Source organism: Neofelis nebulosa, chromosome 6, assembly GCF_028018385.1.
Source record: "Neofelis nebulosa isolate mNeoNeb1 chromosome 6, mNeoNeb1.pri, whole genome shotgun sequence".
Taxonomy (NCBI): domain Eukaryota; kingdom Metazoa; phylum Chordata; class Mammalia; order Carnivora; family Felidae; genus Neofelis; species Neofelis nebulosa.
The window spans coordinates 38,478,709-38,502,852 of record NC_080787.1 but is presented as its reverse complement, the minus strand read 5'-3'; the positions used below and the strand labels follow the sequence as shown (position 1 = coordinate 38,502,852).

The following is a 24,144-nucleotide window of genomic DNA, read 5'->3' as shown; positions in this document are numbered from 1 at the left end:
GGGAAACATTTTTCTTCTTCTTGGGTTGAGCCAAAGTCTGCTTTCCTCCCCACACACACCATGTCTTCCATGCTTAGTTTTAGTCCTATCTCCTGGAATAATACACCCTTCAGAAAAATGGGTAAAGCAGAAAAAACAACTGCTTGAAGGCATCAAACAACTAGTAAGGGAGCCAAGACTAGACCGGAGAGAAGCTGTGATGGTCGGTTTCATATGTAAACTTGCTTAGCCTACAGTCCTAGGTCAATGAGACACTAATCTAGGTATTACTGTGAAAGTATGTGGCAGATGTGATTAAAGTCTATAATCACTTCAATTAAGGAAGATTATCCTAGATAATCTGAGTGGGCCTGATCCAGTCAATTGAAAGGCTGTAAGAGCAGAACTAAGGTTCTCTGAGAAAGAAGAAATTCAACTGTGGATTGCAGCCTCAACAGTTCAGAATTCCAACCTGCCCTTCCTGACGGCCACAATCCTATAGGCCAACTCCACGATAACTATCTTAACATATATATGTATTTATATATAGATGACATATATTATTGTCACATATACACACAGAGAACCATAATCCATAACTAGAACCTTTCCATAAAGAAAACTCTAGGACCAAATGGCCTGACTAGCAAATTCTTCCACATCTTTAAGGAAGAAACTACATTAAGCTTCTACAAACTCTTCCTGAGAATAGAAAAAGGAAGAATATTTTCCAATTCATTTTCTGAGGTTATTTTCTCTTATAAACATAAGCACAAAAATCCTAAACATTATTAAAAAAAATCAAATCCAGATACATAAAAAGGGATAATACATTATAAGGTTGGCTTAACATTCTAAAATTAATATAAAAATATAATTTACCACATTAAAGACTAATAAGAAATGTTTTAGATTAATAACTAAAACAGCAGTAAACAGTATGATTTATTAGGTTTAAAAAAGGCAGGTTAGAATAAATATATTCATGGAAAAAAGACTGAACATATTAATTATTCTCCCTTAATTGTAGGCTCATCATATGTGTTTTTAAATTGTATTTTATTGAATACTCCTGAGTCTCTAAGTGTTATTACTTTTAAAATGGGAAAAAAGGAAAACATTCTCTGTAAAAACAGGGAACTCTTCAAGAAAATGTTTTTTTTAACGTTTATTTATTTTTGAGACAGAGCATGAACGGGGGAGGGGCAGAGAGAGAGGGAGACACAGAATCGGAAGCAGGCTCCAGGCTCTGAGCCATCAGCCCAGAGCCCAACGCAAGGCTCGAACTCACGGACCGCGAGATCGTGACCTGAGTTGAAGTCAGACGCTTAACCGACGGAGCCACCCAGGCGCCCCAGAACTTTTTTTTTTAAAGCTTAAGACAGTTTAAGAGAAAGAAAATATTACTACATAAGAGATTTTGAAATTTTTCAATTTAGATGAAAGAACAAATATGCTTACGAAACAAATAAGGAATTTATTAGGCTAAAATATGTGGAATAGTTTCTTAAGCAGATTATTTGACAGGATGACAATAATTTGCTTTAAATCCAAATGCAATGATTTCATGCAGAGGCATGTGTTTCTTAGGGTACTCAACTGCAAGCATGGTTCTAAGTAACGGGTGGAAGGTAGGATAGGTAGGCAGGCACAGGATAAAGGATGTTGCTTCAGCCCCGGGGCACTGGGTGCTCAACAATGAGGGCAATGGAGCACTGTGATTACCTGGCATATAATTCTCTAAACAGACTGTCATGAGTAAAAAATGTGTTCCCCTCAAAATTCTGATGTTGAAGTCCCAACTCCTAAATCCTCAGAATGTGAGTGTTTGGAAAGTAAGATTTTAAAGACATAATGAAGTCATTAGGGTGAAGTCATTAGTTCAGTATGACTTTTAAGAAGAGGACATGAAGAGACACACACAGAGGGAAGCCCACAGGAGACACACTAAGAAGCAACCATTTATAAGCCAAGGAGGGAGGGAGGCCTCAGAAGAAACCAATCCTGCAGACATCTTGATCTCAGACTTCCAGCCTCCAGAATTGTAGGGAAAAAATTTCTGTTGGTTAAGTTAGTCTGTGGTACTTTTTAGGTAGTCCTAGCAAACTTATATACAGAAACAACTGCAGAAATTCTATTTCATGCTCTACCACCAAAAAAGAGATTTAGAACAAACACACGGAAGGAATCTTAGATGATTTTATGGTACAGACTGTGATCTTCATATAGAGCTATAGATCACTACCTGTTTTAAGGAAGTTAAATGTTCTTTTAATAATCTCAATAAGGGGCGCCTGGGTGGCGCAGTCGGTTAAGCGTCCGACTTCAGCCAGGTCACGATCTCGCGGTCCGTGAGTTCGAGCCCCGCGTCAGGCTCTGGGCTGATGGCTCGGAGCCTGGAGCCTGTTTCCGATTCTGCGTCTCCCTCTCTCTCTGCCCCTCCCCCGTTCATGCTCTGTCTCTCTCTGTCCCAAAAATAAATAAAAAACGTTGAAAAAAAAAAAATTAAAAAAAAATAATCTCAATAATATACTGCAACTTTGCTCTCTAGTTTTAGTAACAGTATTTGTCATTTGCATAGCATATACAATTTAAATTTTGTTTGTATTTGTTACTTCATCTGATCCTTACAACCTTCTCTATGAAACAAATAGAAACCAAACCCTCTGGTCCCAGTCACAGATCTTTGCACTATTTGTACCCAGTATTTTCCAAAATTTTAGCAAGGTTCCCCCGGTTTTAGTAAGAACAGAGATAAAGTTTACATCTATACTTATAAAGCCTGAGTAGAAAGCACAATCTGAATCTAAAGAATACCTTGAAATAAAATTTAAAAAACAAACAAACAAAACCAAAGCCAACATTTATTTCCTGAGAATTTACTATGTGTCAGGCACAGTTCTAAGCTCTTTACATAAATTAATTCATCCCTAATAACCCTCTGAGGTAGGTACCTATGACAATCTCTATTTCAGGGACATAGAAACTGAGGAGTATTTTATACAAGTTAGTAAATAAAGGCACCAGGATTTGAACTTAGGAAAGCCTGGCTTCAATTACCACATTCTTAACTACTACCCAATGAAGTGAGCATAAATCTTAATGCCTTTGGAGGCAGGCAGATTTAAGTCTGAACAGACTCTGGGCAAACTTAAGCTGTTTGTATCTTAGATTCCTTGACTATAAAATGGAGATAATACAAGAACGGATGTAAAGCATTTAGTACAGTGTCTGGCACATAATAATGTCTAATTATTAAGCACTGACTCTTCTAATTCTTTCATGAATATACAAGGACAATCCAATAATATTTAACTTGGGGACTGCAAGCAAAAATATCAAAAGGTTCTCTTTTTGCATACATACCTCTTTCCTTCTACCTTCCAGAAATGCATATACTACCCCAATAACCTCATTTCCCTCATGAAAATATATTTAACCAGATTATATCAGTTTTATATTCTGTCTCCCACAGAATACTTAGTAACTTCGATAAGGACAACAGTACAGTTATGTGACAACTTCAAAACATTCTGGACATTGCTCAAACATCTACTATTTAATAAAAATTCACCAGTATCTTAAGCGTAACTGAATTTTTTTTTTAATTTTTTTTTTTTTAACGTTTATTTATTTTTGAGACAGAGAGAGACAGAGCATGAACGGGGGAGGGCCAGAGAGAGGGAGACACAGAATCCGAAACAGGCTCAGGGCTCTGAGCTGTCAGCACAGAGTCCGATGTGGGGCTCGAACTCACGGACCGCGAGATCATGACCTGAGCCGAAGTCGGCCGCTTAACCGACTGAGCCACCCAGGCGCCCCTTAACTGAATTTTTAAAAAAAATACTAAGTTTGTAATGTCTTTGGGGAGTACAAGGTAACTTTTTGCTTTTATTTGAACTTTTACTACTTATTTCCAGCTTCAGAGTCCTTATTTTAGTACTCCCACTCTTCATGATTTGTATGTTTAGATCACATTCTCGTTCAATCTCCATTTTTCCAGAAAACACTACTTTTGTAGTCATGTGGAAGTCTTTCCATTTTCTTCATCTACTTATAACTGAATTTCTCTCAACCCTTTCCATTTTTGAAGCATTTGTCTTGAGATGATTTAGTGGAAGAACACTCAGCTAGGAGCCAGGAGTCCTTTCCTCTGCCACCTCATCGCTCAGATTCTTTACCTGAAAGATGAGGACTCCACTATGTAAGTTTGTAATAGGTTTCCTTAGATCTCAAAGCCTCTGATTTCCATGATTCTGGGTCTTCCCGCAAGAGGTCATTCAGCATTCCAACAACTTCCCTAAACTTTTTACTCCAGTTAGCCAAGTAGGGACAGGCATGGTCAGATTCAGGGGCAGAGGGAAGGCACAGTAATCAGGAAGCCCAGGGCTACAGAAGGAAAGACACTGACATTCTGTAAGCCAACAGAAAGAGATTAATGAGAGGAGACCAAAAAAGAGACACCAAAACCAGAAAAATGTCAAACCACCTAACTCACCCCTAACTCACCCAAATCACCTAACCTCACCCCTTCGTATCTGTCTCAGGAGGATCTAAGAAACAGAAGAAGCTTTCAGCAGCACAGGTTACTCAGTCCTCATTTTCGTCTCAAGGAAGCAATGCAACCGTGTGCCATCTTTGCAGTGTTGTTGCTCAAGTGGCCTCCTCCAGGGCTTTGCACAAAACAGGCATTACCTGGGTATCTGATGACTGAATTAGAGGTCAGCTGACCTGAAAGCCCTCATAAATGCTACCCGTGCTGCTAGGTACCATGAACTCTGAGGACTCAAGGCCACAGGAATTACACGGCACTGGCTGCCCTGGTTCTAATGGTCAGACTGGGATGAGAAGATGTGGCCTAATGGTGTTGCTTAAATTCTGATGATACTCGAAGCAGCCCCCAGAAGGAAAAAGCACAGATTAATAGGCGCTGGCTATCTCTAACTCACCAAGGCAGTATCAGGACGTGTATGGAAGTCATTTCCTACCCTGGTGTCAGAGTCCAAGAAAGCCCTACCTTTTCTTAAGTTTCCCTGTGGAGAAGCCGGCTTCTTGGCTTAGGACTGGTGGGAGGGGAAGGGAGAGTAAATCAACAAAGGGGTAAGGGAGTTGGGCAGTTCTAAAAATTCTCAGGGCAGCCCCAAGGTGGTGTTTCTTAAAGTGTGGTATAACAGACCAAGGAAGGGGGTGCCTGCTTAAAGTGCAGTTTCAGGGACCCATCACAGATCTCTAGAACCCAAATTCTGGGAGTGGTACTGGCATTTTTATGAGCAAACTTACACTAGTGAACTACTGCCCCAGAATTGGGGGATGAGGGGGTGGGAGGGATTGGGGTGAGGTTCTTTGGACTCCGGATTCTTTACGTTCGACTACACCACTTTGTTTTGGGGGACCATTAAAAAAAAAAACCCTCCGTTTCGCAGGTTAACTAACGCAGCTGCAGCTAGTTGCTCAACAGCTAACGGGGGCACAATGGAAGGACCTGGAAAATGCATTTTCACCAACTGGTTAACCAGTTCCTCCACGGCCTTGTTTATCCCATTGTGTTTGTTCACTGGCTTCGTGTTTAAAAACAAACCGGTTCAACGCAGGAACTTTTCAATTAAGAATCACACAGTCCAAAATCGAAGAGGTTTGTTGGTAGTGCAGAACGAGGCTTGTAAACCTGAAGTCACTGCTATAAAGAGCATGGTTTCACTTGAAAGAAAAGATCACCCAGATGCTCTGCCCGGCGCTTCTGCACTCAGAGCTACTAACGAAAAGCCAGCGGCAGAGAAGACTCGGAAGCAGGGGTGGAGTGCGAGCAAAAACGCACTCTCCGCTTCAGGCAGAGTTTGATAAGAAGTGCGACCAACTACCTAATTTGTAAAGAGTTCGACTCACTGCCAGAAACCAACCCACCAACCAACAAAAACGCGTCTGCAAACGCGTTATCAGGAAACACTCGGGGCTTCATCGTCATTTCTCTGCCGGCGGGACGAAAGCACCACAGGCCTGCAGAAAACAGTCAAGTTACAATTCAGCTGTCCCCACGGCTGCGCTCGCGATTTCCTGAGAAGGTGCCACCCCCTTCCCCGGACTGTAAGACTTTATCCTCGGCACGAAAACCGGCGCCCGAAACCCGCCTGCGGACATTTTTCGTCGCGGGGATTTCAGTCCCCCGCGGCCTTTCAACTGGGGTCCGACTCGGCGGCCCGAGGAGATGCCCCCCTCCCCCCGCCACAGAGGCAGAGTCCGGGCCCTGCCCGCCGCCACACTCGCCCTACCGGGTGCCCGCGCCGCCACTTACCTGACGCTCCCGCCGCGCTCTCGCGCTCGGGGCCCGAACCCGCCCGGGAGGCGCGCGCACACCGCGCCGCGAGGAGCCGCCGCGGGGACCGGACGTGCCGCAGCGGCGCGCGCCCCCCACCCTGGCCGGCGCGGCCACGCGGCTGAGTCACCCGGCGCTTCACATTAAAAGTCCCCACGGCGCGCGGGGCACGCCGGGAAGGCCGGGCTCCCGGCCCGCCGCCGGGGCGGCCGCGGAGAGGTGTCCTCTTTCTTTCCCGACACGCCCCCCCACCCCCGTCCGTGGGAGGAAGCTCTCACTCCAGCGCAGCTGGGGTGGATTCGACTTCTGAGCTGCGGATGCCCCCTCTCAATTATTAAAGGTATACAACGGAAAGTTACTAGTTACCTGGGTTGTTAAGTAATCTTCGCAAAGCCCCAGGACAGCAATACTTAAAGAGAATTGTGGAGCCCCGATCTCTCCAAGCGTTTGGGGGAAGGGGGTACGTAGCAAGAGTAACGGAGGTCCTTAAACACGTTTTGCTTAAAAACTATCCTGGATATACGTTCTGGCCAAAGGAAGGGGGGGAGTGGGGGAAGCCTGGAGCCTGCTTCAGATTCTGTGTCTCCCTCTCTCTCTGCCCTCCCCCGCATACACTCTGTCTCTCTCAAAAATAAATAAACATTAAATCAACCGAAGCGGATTATTGGAAAACTGGTTGTGCTAGTAAAATATTTCAACACCCGAAAAACAATGTATGGTCCGTGTCCTATAAAACGAGTGCTGAAAACATAAAGGAAAGAAATAGCATCAATCCTTATTGTCTTGACTTTAATTTTTTTTTTTTTTTTTAGAGAGAGAGGGAGAGAGAGCAGGGGAGAGGGCCAGAGGAGGAGAGAGAATCCCAAGCAGGCTCCATGTTCAGTGTAGAGCCCCACCACCTTGGGATCACGACCCCTCCAGAAACCAAGAGTCCGATGCTCAACCAACTGAGTCACCAAGGTGCCCCTATTGTCCTCATTTCTAGTGGCTTTTGTGTTTTTAAAAGTTATAAAGTTATATTGATTATGCAAACTGCTTTATTTTAAAATTGTTGAAAACCATATACGTTAATAGCATGATTTCTTAAATTCTGAGTCAACTTTTTTTGTTACAAAAGTCTCTGGAAACCAATTTGGGGCTAAAGATTAGGATTAGAATTGAAGTGGAAGGAATACGAGGAAACTGTTTTGATTCTCATTCCAATAGGTTGCAAATGGTTGCTGGATACTTGTATAGCAAAATTGCATTGTCAGGGTCAATAACTTTAATTTTGAAAACTGAAGCTATACATTTTTCATTATAATTGGATCTTAGAGGTCTTAGACAATCTTAGGATCCAAACTTTACAACCAAAGTAACATAGAGGATTGTTCAAACTAATGCCTTTATTTCCATTTCTATAAAGTACAATGTTATGCCTCCTTTCTGGAAAACTTTCTCTGCAGACTTGTAATATACAAAAATCTGGCACAAAAGTCAGACAAGTCATTACAGGCTAATGACTGTATCTTTTAATTAATAGTTAAGACTAAATTGTTCTCTTTTTGCCTATAATTTCATATAATGAATAGAATATCAGATCTAGCACTTTTTTGGGGTAGACACCAAGGAGATGAAAAATGAGAAATGTATATTCACAGAAAGCACAGGTTCATGCTGATTTTTATCATTTATTTATAAGTTAATGTATCTCCAAACATGAATCTCTCAGAAGTATTCATATCTGAAGCTGAAAACCCTTTCTAATGTCACATTGGCAGACCTGGAATTTTCCATTTCCATAATGGCTAGTTCAGAAGGCGATACAGTTTATCTGATCAACTGTGATGAGTCTCCTTAAATGTGATATCTACTACCAGCAAATTTTACAAAGCACCTTTTCCACTATTTTACATTGCTTAAAATTCTCAACAACTCTGGGAGATGGATTTTACTACTCAGATTACAAATGAGGAAAACAAGACATAAACAAGAATCTAAGGTCATTAAACTATGAAGTGGTGCTGGTGGGCTGAGAATATAGATCATTTGCCCCCCAAATTCTTGCTCAGCATCCACTGAGCATATGGCAGTTCTGATAATTGCCTCCAGTTGAACTCCTCAGTGCCTCTAGGAAGCACCTTAAATGCCTTCAGCTGTCAACACCGAACCATTTAAGGTTGATTGTATCTCAGAATGAAAATATTTTCAAAGCAATAACTATTATCAGTTATTGTATAAGAAACTAATTATCCTTTTTACATAGTACATCATATGTAGTAAATGTAAAAACAATGCAAAAATCCCAAGATTTTTGAACTCTCAAAGTAATTATATTTGCATTTTTAAAAACTAAATGATTTAGGTTGTATGATTTTTAGATCACTGCGAATGTACAAAAAAAAGGAGACTTTTTAAAAGACTAATCACTTTCATTTGTAAGTCCAAAATTGTACTCAAATGTAGATGTAAATAGCTATTTAATTTCTGACTTTCTGGAGAGGGGCCGGAACCCTGCAGTTAACCCAAAATATATTCACAAGAATCCTTTTTCCTTCACTTCTACCAGTTCACCTTTGTTAACAATCTCTTCATGAAAGTCACAAAGGAAACGAAGAGTGGACCTTGAAAACATAATCAACCAAAGAATCGTGAATTTTAAGTTTTTAGTGGCTGGAATTTGCTACTGGATCTTTATTAGTATATATCTGCTTTACGTACAACTTCGGTAAGCCTTTTAGTCTCACTTACAATGTCTCATCTACAAATTCAACAAAACATGTAGCCACAACTCAAAGGTAGGATCTCAGGAGAATTATGTAGCCGATGATAGCAGGCTTTCAACTTTAAAAAGTTAAATTTGGTTATTTGGGTAACCAAGTTAGAGATAAGGGAAAGTGAATCTAGGTAAGAGTATTCCACTATTAAGTAAAAGAGAAATGATAGAATATCCCAGTTTCGTAACTCCCTGTGAATTAATATAGGCATTAGGCCTTAACAGCTAGGATCGTAAAAAGAGAATTAGACATTATGTACCTCCTGAGGAAAGACCACACCACCACTTAAAATGCTGCTAAAGAGATCAAACCTGAATCTGATATAGACTTGAGATCCAGCTGCCAGTTTGTAGGAAACTCAGGAATATGTTGAACTGTATCATGATCATGCAATCTGCAAAGTCCTCACTATGGGAAACTACAAGTCAAAGAGCCTCCGTTCTTCAAGATTATAAATTAAAAAAAAAAATGACTTAAAAGATATATCAAAAAAAATTTTTAACTGTGTTTTGTGTGTTAAGGGAGAGACTATACTGTCTAGGAGTGAACATTTGGGTGGAAAAATCATTAAAGAAAAAAGGAAATGAAAGTGATGCTATAAAAGTTAGGATAATGGTTACTTAAAAGGTGCTGGTGGTAGCAAATGATTGAGAAGGGACACTTGGAAGGAGCTTCTAAGGGTAGGTAGCAAAGTTTCTTCACCTGGGGATGGTGTTTGCCTTAGAATAATTTCTTAAGGTAAATATTTCCTTTATAGTATCTTCTGATTCTGTGTTTTGTTTTGTTTTATTTTATTTTATTTTATTTTATTTTATTTTATTTTATCTTATTTTATTTTATTCTATTTTAATGTATTTATTTTGAGGGGGGAGGGGCATAGAGATTGTGAGAAAATCCCAGTGTGGGGCTTGATCTCACGAAACATGAGATCATGACCTGAGCTGAGATCCAGAATTGGACATTTAATGGACTGAGCCACCCAGGCGCCCCTCTGTGTTTTATTTTATGATAAAAAGATTAAAAGGAAAAAAAGGTTGGAGAGACAGGCCAGTCCTACCCAAGAGCTGAAATGTATTTTCTCCATACCTAGCTATTTTCCAATGTATCCATTTGGTTTCCTGGAACACTATTAAGGCTAAATTATTTAAAGAAGAAAAATGCGTAAAAAAAAAAAAACACCCCAAATCCTTGGGAAGACAGTCTATATTGTAATACAGTTTTGAGTTATTGTCTTTTTTTAGAAGGTAAGGGATAAGTAGGTAGTAGAGTATATTTTGAGTGTTAGAGAAAAGGTAAATGGAATGATGAAAGATAAGGAACAGTTTCCTGAAACTTAATGGTTAGATTCCTATAATGGTCAGGAGAGTAATCTATAACATTTCCAATGGAGATTTTGATAGGGGCAAGAGCTCCCTCCCTCGCTCTCTCACATGTGAGGACAATTCATCTCAGAATTCTCGAACTTTTTAAAAGGGCATAGAATACTTAGCTTGAGACTCAAGAATCAAATAAACCTCTGTAAATAGAAGTCCTATGGGGAGCCAGAATAGGAGAGTCAGAAAATGTAGAAATACGTTAGCCTGGGGCTACAGCAGACGCTGGGTGTAAACTGATAATATGTTTATCTCTCATTGCTTGTGTTACAGTTTATAGACTCTGACCTTCCAAATCCCATGCACCAGCTCTGATAGCACACATTGTCTCTGTTTATGAACACAGAAGTCTCACTTGAACCCAATACTGAGAATGCTGGGAATTTTTTTTTTTAACTTTGTAAGAGTTTGTTTTTTTTTTTTTAATTTTTTTTTTAAACATTTATTTATTTTTGAGACAGAGAGAGACAGAGCATGAATGGGGGAGGGACAGAGAGAGAGGGAGACACAGAATCGGAAGCAGGCTCCAGGCTCCGAGCCATCAGCCCAGAGCCTGAACCGGGGCTTGAACTCACGGACCGCGAGATCGTGACCTGAGCTGAAGTCAGACGCTCAACCGACTGAGCCACCCAGACGCCCAAACTTTGTAAGAGTTTTAAATGAACTGCATCTGAAAAAGAAAACAAATAGGCCCTTAAATATATATTCTTCAAACTAGGGTTTGAACCAGTAAACTTTAGGCTTGCAAAATAGACTCCAGTTACCCACTGACCCACCACAGAAAACCAAGAGAGTCTTTTACCTTGCTCAAACCATACCTGCTCTTTCCCTCAAAATTTCAGTAACTGAGATAAGGCAGAGTCTGTTTACTGAAGTATGTGTCCTGGCCCCTTACCTTCACTCTTGAGGAAATGTTATCATGAAAAACAGATAAACAGTAAGATAAATGATGGGAAGTAGGGCAATTCAGGAAGGTTTCTTCTGCTTGTTAACCAGGAGCCCAAACAGAGTGTTCTTGTTTATTCGGAGTATTAATGCCCACTTGGAAGTACATCACCGTGCTTGTGACAGTACAAACTCCCTGAAAAAGGAAGTACAAACACATGAAGTGGTATCCGATTCCTAAGGCAGTGTGATGTGGTGAAAAAGACATTGGAAAAAGAGCCAGATGACCTCAGGTTAAGGCTCTTCCAACACTTACTGGCTGAGGAAGTCACACACAAGCTTGTGTTTTCTAATTTGTAACATGGTAACATGTTTTCCTTGAGGTTGTTATGAGGAAGAAAACATAATCAAAATATATGCAAGAGTATATAATCGAAAGCACTAGAGAAATTTGAGGTACTCTTAGTATTTGTTATTTTTTTATTTAAAACAATTTTTTATTGAAGTATGGTTGACTATTAATGTCATATGCACATGTTCCATCCAAACTAATATTATCTTTTTTTAAAATACTTTTTTTTAATGTTTATTTATTTTTGAGAGAGAGAGACAGAGAGAGAGAGAGAGAGAGAGAGAGAGAGAGAGAGTCAGACAGAGTGTGAACAGGGGAGGGACAGAGAGAGAGGGAGACACAGAATCCACAGCAGGCTCCAGGCTCTGAGCTGTCAGCACAGAGTCCGATGTGGGGCTCAAGCTCACAGACCTGGGAGATCGTGACCTGAGCCGAAGTCAGACGCTTAACTGGCTGAGCCACCCAGGCACCCCAAATAAATATTATCTTTAAAAGGAACACCCAGTGAGATAAAGTTGTCCTCCTTAATGTCAACCATAAGTTGTTTATATATCAAAATATACTGCTTTCCTCAACGTTGTGCAGTTTGAATGAAAATAAAGCCATGTTTGTGATGAGCACTGGGTGTTGTATGTAAGTGATGAATCACTGAATCCTACTCCTGAAACCAATATTGCACTATATGTTACCTAGCGATAAATAAACATTTTTTAATTAAAAATAAAAATAACAAAAATAAAATAAAACCATGTTATAGTGACAATAGTTTCAGTATTTTCTCCTTTTATCCATAATCATTGGTAACAATCGAGTTGCTATTTTATTTTACTTTTATTTTTGCAGTTTTTAAAAAGTTTAATTTGAGAGAGAGGGCATGCACATGTGTGCATGCGTGAGGACGAGAGACAGAGAGAGAGGAAGAAATGGGGCCAGCATGCAGCCCCATGCAAGGTTCGATCCCATAAACTGTGAGATCATGACCTGAGCCAAAATCAGGAGTTGGTTGCTTAACTGACTGAACCACCCAAGTGCCTCTTTTCTTCTTTTCTTAAGAGGGCATTTGGTTCTCTACCTGATGTGTCCTTAGTGCAGTTTTTTAATGGTACAGTAAGTAAGTGTCCTCATAAATCCTTATTTTTTTTTTATTTTTTTTTTAACGTTTATTTATTTTTGAGACAGAGAGAGAGACAGAGCATGAACGGGGGAGGAGCAGAGAGAGAGGGAGACACAGAATCGGAAGCAGGCTCCAGGCTCCGAGCCATCAGCCCAGAGCCTGACGCGGGGCTCGAACTCACAGGCTGCAAGATCGCGAGATCGTGACCTGAGCTGAAGTCGGACACTTAACCGACTGAGCCACCCAGGCGCCCCATAAATTCTTATTTTTAAAGGGTTGCCAAATACACACATACACATACACACCTGGCTGAAGAAATTATGGGAAACTACTAACTCAGTCCTTCCTTAGCCACTCTTTGTTCTTTTGTTTTGTGTTGTGTTGTTTTGTTTTAATGTTAGCTCTATGTCCAAAGTGGGGCTTGAACTCACAACCCTGAGATCAAGGGTTGCTTGCTGTATGTACAGACTGAGCCAGGCAGGTGCCCCAAGCACTCTGAATTTTTTTTAATTTAATTTTTAATTTTTTTAAATTTACATCCAAATTAGTTAGCATATAGTGAAACAATGATTTCAGGAGTAGATTCCTTAATGCCCCTTACCCATTTAGCCCATCCCCCCTCCCACCACCCCTCCAGCAACCCTCAGTTTGTTCTCCATATTTATGAGTCTCTTCTATTTGTCCCCCTCCCTGTTTTTATATTATTTTTGTTTCCCTTCCCTTATGTTCATCTGTTTTTCTCTTGAAGGCTTCATATGAGTGAAGTCATATGATTTGTGTCTTTCTCTGACTGACTAATTTCACTTAGCATAATACCCTCCAGTTCCATCCACATAGTTGCAAATGGCAAGATTTCATTCTTTTTGATTGCCGAGTAATACTCCATTGTGTGTGTGTGTGTGTGTGTGTGTGTGTGTGTGTGTGTGTGTGTGTGTGTATGTATATATATATATATACCACATCTTCTTTATCCATTCATCCATCGATGGACATTTGGGCTCTTTCCATACTTGGGCTATTGTTGATAGTGCTGCTATAAACATTGGGGTGCATGTGTCCCTTCGAAACAGCACACCCGTATCCCTTGGATAAATGCCTAGTAGTGCAATTGCTGGGTTGTAGGGTAGTTCTGTTTTTAGTTTTTTGAGGAATTGTGATCGTTTCGGCAGCACATATACTAAAATAGTTTTTTGAGGAACCTCCATACTTCCAGAGTGGCTGCACCAGCTTGCATTCCCATCAACCACTCTGAATTTTAATAACATGATAGCAACATAAAAACAAGGTTGAAAAGAGCAATTTCAGAATGTTTCTCTTCTTGCTCTGAGTCTCTGAAGCACTTTAAATATCAATTTGGGTTATTCCCTCTTGTTCTTTATTGTAAATGCAGGTAGGCCCTAAGATGCTGAAAATTAGATGTTCAGGCTTGGGGGTCGAGATCAGATACAAGTATCCCTTGGTTTTTGAAAGTCTGAGTGATACTACTCTGCTTTTACAAAAAAACCTGTATTAGTACCTGTTTTCACCAATCGAAAGAACTCCGAAGAGGAATTTTGTTTTTATTTTTAAAAAGGCAAAAAACAGAAATCGCGTTCAGCATTTGTTTTGCAGCAAACTGTTATAGAGGCAGTGTGTACACTCAGCACAAGTTTCTTCCCCCGGAACCACACTCAGCGTCTCAGCATCAAGCTGCCATAGCTTCGAACTGTGTCTAAGAGCATCTGGCTTTATCTCCATTTATGTCATGTATTTATTAGCAAGATGTATCCTTAAGGTGTCAGAGAGGCTTAAGAGAGGTTATTTTCTTGGGCCTGGGAATGCTCAACATTTTTTCCATATAGTTACTGGAGATTTCTTCTTCTTATCTTTATTTCATAAGAACGCTCTACTTTCGGGTAGTGGGGGATACCTGTGCTTAGAAATTGACTTTGAGAGAGGTGCCTGGGTAGCTTAGTTGGTTAAGCGTCAGACTTCAGCTCAGGTCATGATCTTACAGTTTGTGAGTTTGAGCCCCGCCTTGGGCTCTGTACTGACAGCTCAGAGCCTGGGGCCTGCTTTGGATTCTGTGTCTCCCTCTCTGTCTGCCCCTCCTCTGCTTATGCTCTGTCTCTCACTCTCTGTCAATAATAAATAAACATAAGAAAAAAATAAAGAAATTGACTTTGAGGAGCAGTAAAATGAGAAAAGGCTGAACAGGGATTAACGAGATCAGGCATCTGGTATCAGCCTGGTCTCTTGTAGGTCAATCATCACCTCTATGTCTGATTTTTTTTTCTTTTTATCCAAAAGTTAGAAGTTTTAGATCAAATGATAGCTGCCATTTATTCACTACCTTCCATATGGTAGTGTTAAGAGATAAACTGATATTAAAAGATATTAAATTGATAAAAGATATTAAAGATTTTAAGAGTTTATAGTCATAAAAAAGAGTGAAATCTTGCCATTTGCAACAACGTGGATGGACCTGGAGAGTATTATGCTAAGTGAAGCAAGTCAGACAGAGAAAGAGAAATACTGTATGATTTCACTCATATGTGGAAACTAAGAAACAGACAAACAAAACAAAACAGAGACATACTCGTAGATACAGAGAACAGACTGAAGGTTTTTGCCACAGGGGAGGAGGGGATGCATGAAATAGGTGAAAGGGATTAAGAGGTACAATCTTCCAGTTACAAAAGAAAGAAGACACCGGGATGTAATGTACAAGGTAGGGAATATAGTCAATAATATTATAACAACTTTGTATGGTGACAGATGGTAACTAGAGTTACTGTGGTAACCATTTCATAAATCTATAAATATTGAATCACTGTGTTGTACACTGGAAAAGCAATATTGTATGTCAATTATTCTTCAATAAATATAAATAAAACTAAAAACATTAAGAGCTTATTTGAGCAAAAACTGATTTGAACCAGGCATCATCCAATCCAATAGATAGAGAGGAGCTCTGAGGAGTTGTAAAAAGGAAAGACTTATAGGCAGAAGTGAGTGGGAACAAAGAAGTTATTGCTAGGCAAAAAAGCAGGTTGGTTATTGCAAAGTTACCTTCCTTTAGGGGATTACAGGAGTCTATTAGACAAATTCCCTAATGGGTGCTGATCAGTGATTCCTGATTGACTGGTTTATGATTCCATTTCTGAGAGAGCCAAACCTGTATTAAGTTTCCATTTGGTGATGTGGAGCATAGCATAAGCAATTCCATTTTGGGTCTGTTGTCTTGTTTTTTAACAGTAAGCAGATGTTAACTCTAATTCTCCTAGCAGCCTGGCAGGACATAGTCCCGTAATAAAGATATAGAAATCAAGGCTCAAAGAGATGAAGTTATTTCAGGTTGCATTAGGTGAACTCCATGGAGCCATTTTAGCTTTGAAATTCTAGGATTACTGGGGCACTTGGGTGGCTTAGTTGGTTGGGCGTCCGGCTCTTGATTTCTGCTCTGGTCTTAATCTCAAGATCATGAGTTCAAGCCCCTTGTTGAGCTCCACACTGGGCGTGGAGCTACTTAAAAAAAAAAAAAAAAAAAAGAAAGGAAGAAAAGAAATTCTAGGCTTACTGAGAAAATCTATCCCTTTGGTTTCATGTTTCCCTTTTAGAAATTTCATTGTTCGGGATTCAGTCACAAAATGCCTTTCTTTCTAAGGAAAGGGCCTTAGAAATCATTAATGTCAGGGTTTTCGATTGTTAAGAAGGAATCTAAGGTCCAAAGAGGATGAGTGACCAGCCTATGGTTGTGATTTATTTCCTCTTTCAAGTTTACCTGTAATGCTCATTGTAACCTGATTCTACCTGGGTGGAAATATGTATAGGAAGGTGTGTCAGGAAATGGAGTTTTTATTTTTTAATATGAAATTCAGTGATTTTTAAATGTTTATTTTGAGAGGAAGAGAGAGAGAAAGGGAGAAGCAGAGAGAGAAAAAGAGAATCCCAAGCAGGCTCTGTGCTATCAGGGGAGAGCCCAACACGGGGCTCTGTCTCATGAATCATGAGATCATGCATGACCTGAGCCAAAATGAAGAGTCAGATGCCCGACTGACTGAACCATCCAGGCATCTCAGAAAGTGGAATTTGGCCTGGGCTCCAAAAGCTTCTTAAAAATGACCTTGGTATGTGTGTAAATATTGTCTGTCCAAATAAGCAGAATTTCCAAGACTCGAAGGTCACTGGAGGATGGTCCTTTTCTTTGGAGAGGTATAAATTGATGTAGTGAAACTTTTGCCTAGAATCACCGACCACTGAAAAGTCAAGAAAGAGTCACACATAATTAAAAAGCAATTTAATTTAATGTGTCATTAAAATAATTCTTAAAAAGTAAGCACAAATATAGAGATATTTTTACATTTTAAAAATTTCCAAACACTAGGGGCGCCTGGGTGGCTCAGTTGGTTTGGCCTCCGACTTCAGCTCAGGTCATGATCTCACTGGGACTCTGTGCTGACAGCTCAGAGCCTGGAGCCTGCTTTGGATTCTGTGTCTGCCTCTCTCCCTGCCCCTCCCCCACTCACACTGTGTGTGTGTGTGTGTGTGTGTGTGTGTGTGTGTGTGTGAAAAATAAACATGTAAAAAAATTATCCAAACACTGAAAACAGGATACATTTCTGTAAATAATAAACTTGCAATAAACATTATAAGTAATTATTATTATGGCTGAGAGGTAGAATTCTGATGGAAGGAGAAGAAAGAAGGGGGGAGGCAATACTACATTAAAAGAAAAAAGGAAGAAGAGAAAAAAGGGAGAGAAACATGGGAAGAAAAAGTTAGAGGTGGAGAGAAGGAAAAGAAAGAAGAATGACAAGGAGTTAGCAAAGGAGGAGGAGTCAGAGAGGGAGAGAGAAACAGGAAGTGGAGGAAAGGAGGAATCTGGTCTTAGAAAGGAGAGAAAGACTAAGAACAAAGAAGATTCTCAGTGGAGGCCAGGAGAGAAGAGTTAGGAGTGTTCCTTTTTTCATCAACAAACGTTTGTTGCCTGCTGTGTGCCCTCTGACAAATTCATGTCCTGGGAGAAACCAATTATGTATCACTCTACTGGAAGAGAGCTAATGAGTTCATTTCTTTAAGCACCTTTTCTTTTTCTGAGAATGAAAAGTAATCTATGCTCATTTAGAAAATTTGGAAAATAGAGAGTGGAATAGAGAGTCTCTAATTCTCTTCCTCTGGGAAAAAGAGGGAAAAAGAACCCCTGACTCTAGCCTATTGATATGTTACTGTCTTTGTTTTATGTTCTTTCTGGTGCTCGGTTTGAAGGGTAGCAGCTCCCCAGGGCACACTCTTCTCCTGAAGATGGCAAGTGTGTAAGCAGAGACACTCTAGGCCCCTTCAGGCCCGGGTTGGAACTAGCACACTGTCATTACTGCCCCATCTCATGGAGCCATTGAAGCAACATGGGGCCAATAATCGTATGGGTCTATCTAACTTTATATCATATAAAAAGTATAGCTTCCTAGATATAACATGAATTTATGTTTGTACTTTTACCTCTTCTGGGACAATGCAAGGACCATAGAACACTTTGAAAGTCACTTTTTAAAACAACTATGTTGTCACACCTCCTCTTCTCTCCTGGAATGACATGCATGGTTCATAGGAACTATGTACAAATCCAATTTAAAAAATCTATATAACGCCCTTCTCATAAGGAGAATGAGAGGAAAGTAATTTACAATAGCAGTTATCATAAAATGGTACATATTTCAGTATGCTAATACTCAGGCTTAATACAAGAGAAGACTCAATTAAGTAGTCATTTGGTTGCACTTATATATAGAATCACTGGGAATGTGACAGCCACAAATACAGTCTGGAAAGGTATGTTAAACTAGGAGCTCAATTACCATGTGCGGCGCTGTAGTCTATGATCTGATTTTCGGATATAGCAAACACATTCTGGTAAAGTTCAGAAAAACAATAACAGTGAAAGTATGTTTCTCTTGATTTCTCTGGATTTATGCTGTAGATGAATTCTTAGAAAATCCGGTGTATGTAAAACCCACACAAATAATTTTGGGGTTTATGTGTGAAACGGATTTAAGTTCTAAACTCAGATACATGGACTTTTTGCCTACTTTTTGTGAATAGCCAGAGGAACAGTGTAAATATAGTATACAGGTTGCGGTACAATTTTGGGGGGGCGGGCAGAATCTTGACAGGCATTGGAGTAGGTCTAGGGTACCTGATTGGCCCTGTTAAATCTGAATATAAACCTCTACTAATATCACTATACAAATACACAACAACATTTTCAACAACACCCCGTGGGGACTGGTACTGCCCACAGTGGAGTCCACTTATATATTCTGTACCATAAAGTTTTTGGTCACTGTTGTAACCTAGCATCTAGCACAGAACCTGGCACATAGTAGGAATTCAAGGAATATTCTCTTAAGTGATTGAACACAAGGGTGTTCTTTTTACTTACGTAGCATTTTTCATCTTCGCTAGGATAATGACTCACAAATTTAAATTTCCAGCCCTGATCTCTCTTCTGAGCTCCAAATTTGTTTTGGCAAATGCTCACTTAATATCTTCACTTGAATGACTTCCATTCAGGGACAGCATTGAATATACTCAATTTACCATTTCCTGTCACCAACACCCCTCTCCCAAAATAAAATCTACCACTAAACAAGGCCAACTATTAATTCTGTGCTGGAGTTCTCTGGTTTACTAACTGCCACCATAATCGACTTATCTGCTTCAACAAAAACCTGGGCATCTCCCTATGATCCTGTTTTCTAATCAATCAGTTCTACTCCTTCAGAAATGTGAGCGATTATTAGTTCTCTCGTATGCCAGTTTCTCTTAGATCTCGCAAATATAGGTTTGGTTTCACTTGGCCCTTATACACCCAAACTGTTCTACCAAAACTAAGGAGGATTTCAGTTATATCATGAACTAATTTTCTAATCTGATTAGAATTTATAATAGCTACCTCACTTGATTAGATTCAGCCAATTTATTTACTGTTTCATTCCATTTTGAACTCTTTTCCAAAGAGGCCACAACTCTTATGAATTAACACAGAGGTCTACTAAATTTTAGATCTGTTCATGACTTTATCTCTAAGTTTTTATTCTGAAAAATTTAAAACAAAGAAAAATTGAGAGTGTAGTATATTTCACACGCATATAACTACTATTTACATTAAAAATTGTCAATGTTTCCTCATATTTGCTTTATTCATTTAACTATTTTACTGACTCATTTGAAAGTAAGTGGCAGACAACCTGACATTTTACCCCCCAAATATTTGAAAATGTAACTCCTAAAAATAAGGGCACAAATTAAATAAATAAATAAAATTAAGGGCAAAAATTAAATAAATAAAAATAAGGGCGATCTCTGTATTCCTGTAATAGCTTTATTGTGTCCAGGAAAAGTAACATTAGTTCCTCAATACCATTTTTTTTATAGCAGTCTTTCTTTTTTTTAAAAAAAAAAAGCCAGAATCCAAAGTTCACACATTGCGCTTGGTTGTTTTATTTCTCTAGCCTTTTTAAATCTAGAGCAATGTTCCCCATCTGCCTACCATTTTATCTCTCTATAATACTAATTTTTTTAAAAAGATTAGTCAGTTATTTTTTAGAATGTTCACATGACTTTTTCTGACTTGTAACAATTTCCAAGGTTATTCTATTTCAGAGGATTTCTTTGTCTTTATCTTTCAATATATGATTTTTACTGAATATTAATTTGTTTTAATATTTGTAATTTTCAGTTTTTAATATTTGTAATTTTCCTCCCCTTAGACTATTTCCTCTTTTAGTATCCTGGTCTTGTTTCCTGGATACAATATTTTTCTGATGATACTATAATTTCTTGGAAGTATTTTTATGCTCCCTGTTGTCTCTGTTTTTTGTGATTCCTTTTCCTGATTCTTACATATTGGAGGTTTTTTTACTTTCTCATGGTGAAGGTTTTTCTCTGTTGAGAAAATCTGTTGATTTTTGTCCATTCATATATTAAGAGTGAAGTCCTAAAAGCTGATTGGAGGCCCCAAGTGTGTGTTTGAGTCTTGTCAGTTAAAGGCTGTTTCTTTAGGAACCCCCAAATGTCAGTATCTGTGGCTCTTTTTTTCTGGCATGGTTCATTTTTTGCTGAGATGTATCCTTTATTCTTTGCTAGACAGTAGAACCTGGCTGCAAACGTCCGTGTCTGAGCAGAAGAAACAGACTGGGTGTCTCATTTTCAGTTTCAGACTTCATTCCTCTCGATATCTCCCTCTTACTCCGATCTATGTCTAGTGTTGCCACATCTAGAACTCCTTTGGTTTCCTTTCTCCAGAGGTGACATTTCCTGTTTCCTGTGGAGGTAAAAGTAGCCTGATGATATCAGGTGGAGTGGGGATGTGGGGATCTGTCCACTTATTAAACAAATTTTCAAACAAATCTCCCTTTTCAGCACTACATTCCTCCCATCTCCATTTCGCTAACTTCTTGAGTCTTTCCAGGGTTTCTCAGGGTGACCTGCCTTGCTTCTCCTTGGTTTCTCCTTCTCCAACCACTTTGGCTTGACCTTCTTTGCGTCTGCTAAATCCTCCATTTTCTATTTTCACGCATTGCAGTTTGGGGTGACTACCAGTTCAATCAAAATGAAATCTGTCTTTTCCTTTGCTTCCTTGTTATTTTTGAGAGAAGCGATAGGGGAAGATCTCTGCTATCTTGAATTGAAAAGCCTTCACTGTTTTTTAGTTCTTCAAGTGCCTTGAATTCTTGACTGCCTTTGGGCTTTTGCATGTGGTGTACTGGTTCTCTGACACATTCCTTTTCCCTCCCTCCTCTTCCCTCTTGGCCAATTCCAAGTAATCTTTTATTTATTTATTTTTAATGTTTTAGTATTTATTTGTGAGAGGAGAGAGAGAGAGAGAGACAGAGTGTGAACAGGGGAGGGGCAGAGAGAGAGGGAGACAGAATCCAAAGCAGGCTCTAGGCTCTGAGCTGTCAGCACAGAGCCCAACACGGGGCTCCAATCCACAAGTTGGAAGGTCATGACCCGAGCTGAAGTCGGACACCCAACTGACTGAGCCACCCAGGCGCCCCCCATGTCATCTTTTAGATCCCGGCTTAAACATCCTTCCTACATGAGTCCTGTCTGACCCCCCCAGACTAGGTTAGGTCCACTCCCTATAGTATATTCTCACAATACCTACCTTGATTCTAATTAAGTATATATGTCTGCCTCTCCTGCTAGATTGTTACCTCCACAAGGGAAGGGACCACTTCTGTCTTGCTGACTGCTATATCCCCTGTGTCTAGTGCAATACTTAGCATTTAGTAGGGGATTAATATATATTTTTTTCATTGTTAATCAACATACATTACTCATTATAAAAATTTGTGGCTAGGGGCACCTGGCTGGCTCAGTCAGTAGAGCATGCGACTCTTGATCTTGAGGTTGTGAGTTCAAGCCCCAAGTTGGGTGTAGAGATTACTTAAAAAAAAAAAAAAAAGATTTGTAGCTGGATTCACAGTTACTACCAACCAAGAAGTAGTTATTTAGAGTTTAACGATCTTAGTTTTTATGATTGTTCAATTATTGTTACAGAAATACTATAATATGGACCCTTGTCCATCTCCAAACTTATTTTACAATGAACACTTTTAAAATTATAATGTACTAGGGGTGCCTGAGTGGCTCAGTTGGCTGAGCATCCGACTTCAGCTCATGGTTCGTGAGTTTGAGCCCCGCATTTGGCCCTCTGTTGTCAGCGAACAGCCCGCTTAGAATCTTCTGTCTCCCTCTCTCTCTCTGCCCATTCCCCTCTCTCTCAAAAATAAATAAACATTACAAACAATAAAAAAAGTAAAATTAAAATGTACTGATAGTAATGTGCACTCAGATCAGCATAGTGTATGAGTTTCTGCTGTTATAAATGACCAGAGACTGAGTGACCAAAACACAAATTTATTATTATCTTACAGTGCTGGAGGTCAGAAATCTAAAATGGGTTGGCAAGGCTGCATTCCTTCTGGAGGCTCTAGGGGAGAATCATTTTTCTTGCCTTTTTTAGTTTCCAGAGGCTTCCTCTATTCCTAGGTTCATAGAATCTTTCTCATATCATTCTGCCCTCTGCTTCCATTGTCATACCTCCTTCTCTGACTCTGACCTTTCTGATTCCCTCTTATAAGGACCCACAGGATTAGGTTTTACCCAGATAATCCATGATAATTAGGTATTTCTCAACAGCTTTAATTTAACCACATCAGCAAAATCTATTTTGCTGTATAAGGTGAAATATCTACAGGTTCTGGGGATTATGATGTGAACATCTTTGGGAGACCATTATTCAGCTTACCATATAGGCAGCAAAATGTAAATCCTGGGGCAGCTGGGTGGAGCATCTGACTCTTGATTTCAGCTCAGTTCAAGATCTCAGGCTGGTCATGATCCCATGATCTTGTGGGATAGAGTCCCACTTTGGGCTTAAGATTCTCTCTCTCCCCCTCTGCCCCTCTCCCCTGCTCATGCTCTCTCTCTCTCTCTCTAAAATAAAATAAAAACGAGTAAATCCATACATGAAATACTTGCTGTAAGAAATGATAAAAACTTCACTCATACATATTTTTTAGGATTTTATTTATTTTCATTTTTTATTAAAATTTTAAAATGTTTATGTATTTATTTTTAATTTTTCTTAAATGTTTACTTATTTTTCAGAGAGAGAGAGAGAGAGAGAGAGAGAGAGAGAGAGAGAGAGAGAGAACACAAGCAAGGGAAGGGCAGAGAGAGAGGGAGACACAGAATCAGAAGCAGGCTCCAGGCTCTGAGCTGTCAGCACAGAGTCCGATGTGGGGCTCGAACCCACGAACCGCGAGATTGTGACCTGAGCCCAAGTCAGATAGATGCTCAACCGACTAAGCCACCCAGGCGCCCCCATTTATTTTTAATTTTTTAAAAGTTTATTTATTTTTGAAGGAGAGAGAGAGACAGCGTGAGCAGGGGAGAAGCAGAGAGAGAGGGAGACACAGAATCCAAGGCAGGCTCCAGGGTCTGAGCTGTCAGCATGGAGCGTGGGGCTCAAACTCATGAACCATGAGATCATGACCTGAGCTGAAGTCAGACACTTAACTGACTGAGCCACCCAGGAACCCCCATTTTTTAATTTAAATTCTAGTCTCATGTGTACCTTAAACTTTAAGTCAGAACAACTTCCAAAGTAGATAAAATAATTTATTGAGTGAAAAATATCATAAATGCATATTGAAATAATAAGACAAGCATAAACCAATGATTATTAAATAGACAACATACATCAGATCAGTAGCTGCTTCTCCTCCATGTGCAAATCCATTATCATGCTTTCATGAGTCATGGGATTTGCTGGTGTTTTCAGGTAGGCACACTATTTCCTAAAGGCAATTATCTAATTATCTAAT

General features: G+C 39.7%; 1 protein-coding gene across 1 annotated transcript in view; it reads right to left on the bottom strand.

Annotated features, from left to right (window-relative positions):
• KCTD20 (potassium channel tetramerization domain containing 20) overlaps positions 1–6,421 on the bottom strand; it is a 38,453-nt gene extending 32,032 nt beyond the window's left edge. Inside the window, exon 1 of the mRNA XM_058733735.1 lies at positions 6,269–6,421. The gene's annotated coding sequence lies outside the window, so the exon portion shown is untranslated. The remainder of the gene's footprint in view (positions 1–6,268) is intronic.
• Between the last annotated feature and the right edge of the window lie 17,723 nt (positions 6,422–24,144).